Source organism: Calliphora vicina, chromosome 5, assembly GCF_958450345.1.
Source record: "Calliphora vicina chromosome 5, idCalVici1.1, whole genome shotgun sequence".
NCBI classification, from domain to species: Eukaryota; Metazoa; Arthropoda; class Insecta; order Diptera; family Calliphoridae; genus Calliphora; species Calliphora vicina.
This window is the reverse complement of record NC_088784.1, coordinates 34,341,840-34,344,610: the sequence shown is the minus strand read 5'-3', so window position 1 is coordinate 34,344,610 and position 2,771 is coordinate 34,341,840.

The window sequence follows — 2,771 nt, the reverse complement described above, 5'->3', positions numbered from 1 at the left end:
AAAAATTCCAATATGACAACTAAACAAGAGAGTAAAATTGAATTGACGTGTAAGAGAGTATTTTTGAGTTTGACAAACAGCTGTGTGTGCAAGTGCTGCCAAGTTAATAAATATATGGTTGCATTTATATTTTTAGCTTTTGTTGGTGGGAAACATCTCTAAAAGAAAATACGTTATCAAAATTTCAATTTGAAAAGTGTTATGTTGGTTAAAATAAGTACAAATTTAGAAATAAGTAAATAAAAATTATCTTTCTTGTTATAAATACCAGGCATTATTGTTGTTCTGTACTGTAGTACAGTGTAATTTTACTATATTTTGAAATTATGTAAATATGATTTGGGCTTGATTTTTCGAATAATTTATTAAATCGTTTAAATTATATTTGTAAAAGTTTCCATTGTACAGCAAAATTTGGATTTATTTGTAATAGATTTTGATAATTATTTGAACTTTTTATTTTATATAATTTAAAAGACAATTGGCAATTTTAATTTCATGCATTAAAAAATATAAATTAAATGATTCGTATTTGTTTTAAAAATGGTATTTATTTTTGTTTGTATAAAAATTAAACAATCATAGGATTATAAAAATCAACAATTAAAAGTATTAATATTATTTGAATATTTTTTTTAGAAAGTTGGTTAATTGTTAAAATTTACATGAAATGTTGGAATTTTTCAATATTAAGCGATTACAAATTAATCGCTTAATTTAATCAAATGTAGATTTTTTTGATTGCCTTACAATGGGAATAAAGGCGAATCGCGAGACTCCAAAAGTTGGTGTACCCCCTCTTGTGGAATCTTGCAATTAACTAATTACTCGTGGAACTTGATTCTATAGGTTTTATGACTATTGCGTATGCGGAGCTAGAAAATATCTGGATACTATATCGCAAAGAATGGAAAATATTAGGTCCCTACTTTCTCTTTTACTACGTTTATACGTAGCCTATTCGCAAATAAAAATTATTTGCAATTAACTAACTCACTTTTTTCTAATTGCAATATTTTTATTTGCGAATAAGCCGTGCGTATAAACGTAGTATTTACCTAGCTTAAACCGAGTAGAGCTTAATTTATACGAAAGAGCGAAATATTTGTTTATAACTCTGGTTTCGAAACTGTCAGGTAATCTTAACAATCAACTAGAGTGTCTAAGGTGGCTACGGCTATTTATTCATGTATAATGATAATAGAAAAAACCTAGCGTATTACTCCTTGAAAAATATGCTTGCGTGTGCTATTTATCTCTTATAATTTTCTAGTTATAGACATTTCAAAATTGAAATTTTAAAATTTTGCCATACCTTGGTCCGCTTTTTTATAGGGCGCACTTTTGGACCGAATGGACTCGATTTTTGTTTGTTAGTTAGACAACTAAATTACCAACAACTTGCAAAAGATTTCAGAGCAATATCGATTACGAATCCAAAAATAACAGATTTTCAATTTAAAAATTCAAAAAATAGTATATTTTTGCTGTTTTATGGACAAAAAGGTGACATAACTCTTTTTTTTTATTAAAAAACAACTTTCTTTAAGAACATATAACAATATTATGTTTTTCTATAAAGTTTCTTTACGGAGAACATTTTGGTATAATAAACATGTCCTATTTTTCGAACATGTCGGCCCTACGCCCTTTTGGAAATTGACCTATTTTTTATCAAAATTTCAACTTTGGGCCACATGTTCTAAAATCCCAAAGCTGGGATCAGAAAACGGAAAGCAGTTTTGGAAACCCTGATGTGTTCCTCACGATCGGACCAGCCGTTTAGAAATGCCAGATTTATTTCCAAAAAATTTCGATTCTGCCCCACTGTGGAATATAAGATGGCTCTTCGAAATGCTGGTTAACCATACTGATGAATGGTGCACTTGTTTACTGGGGTGCTCTTCTGATAGTTACCTACCTTAAATCGTTTGAGGAAATCGTATGAACTTCGGCACTTGTGACTATTGGTTCAATACGTACCACGCTATCAAAGCCTGTCAGCCTTGAAATCTATTAGGGGAATTTACACGGCATCCAACTTGGTTCTAGAATGCCGGGCTAGACATTTTGTACTTGAACTCTACTGAATACTTGGGTATCAAGATGTCCCAAGTAATTATATCGCGGATACTCTAGCAAAGAGAGGGACATCGCTCTTAGAATCGGTAATTTTTCCTTTGTCGGTGTACTGCATCTATGGTGCAAACGTATGATTCAGAATAAACTCTACGATTATTCATTGACGGTCCATAGAGTATCCCTGGAGACTTAATCTCCCATTTCACCACTTCTGCAAAAGTTGTCACAACGAGGAAGTGGATGAGATTGTTGAACGTTCGGACCTAGTGGATCTGAGATTCGGGATTTTTTTGCATGACCAGAAGAACCCATCAGGGATGGACATTTAAAGGATTAAAGACGCAATACGGTTATACTGTCTTTGTACTCTAACCTCAACCATTACTTTGCAGGTATCAAAAGCGTGTCACAGACTAAAAATTATTGATTTTAGCTTGCAAATTCTTTGTTACGTATTAGTGATATTAATTAAAATTAATATTACTCATGCGTTGATATGATAAATGCAATGTTTAAAAAAAAGAATACCTATATATACGAGGGTGGGTCAATAAGTCCCCGACTTTTCGAATTTTCCGGCTCTTAACTGAAGGGAAAACACCGCTAATGTCAACAGGAATCTGACAGTTGACTCCAGTAAAAAGTTGAACAAGCTGAGTCATTTAGTTTGAGTTTGACAGCCATTAATA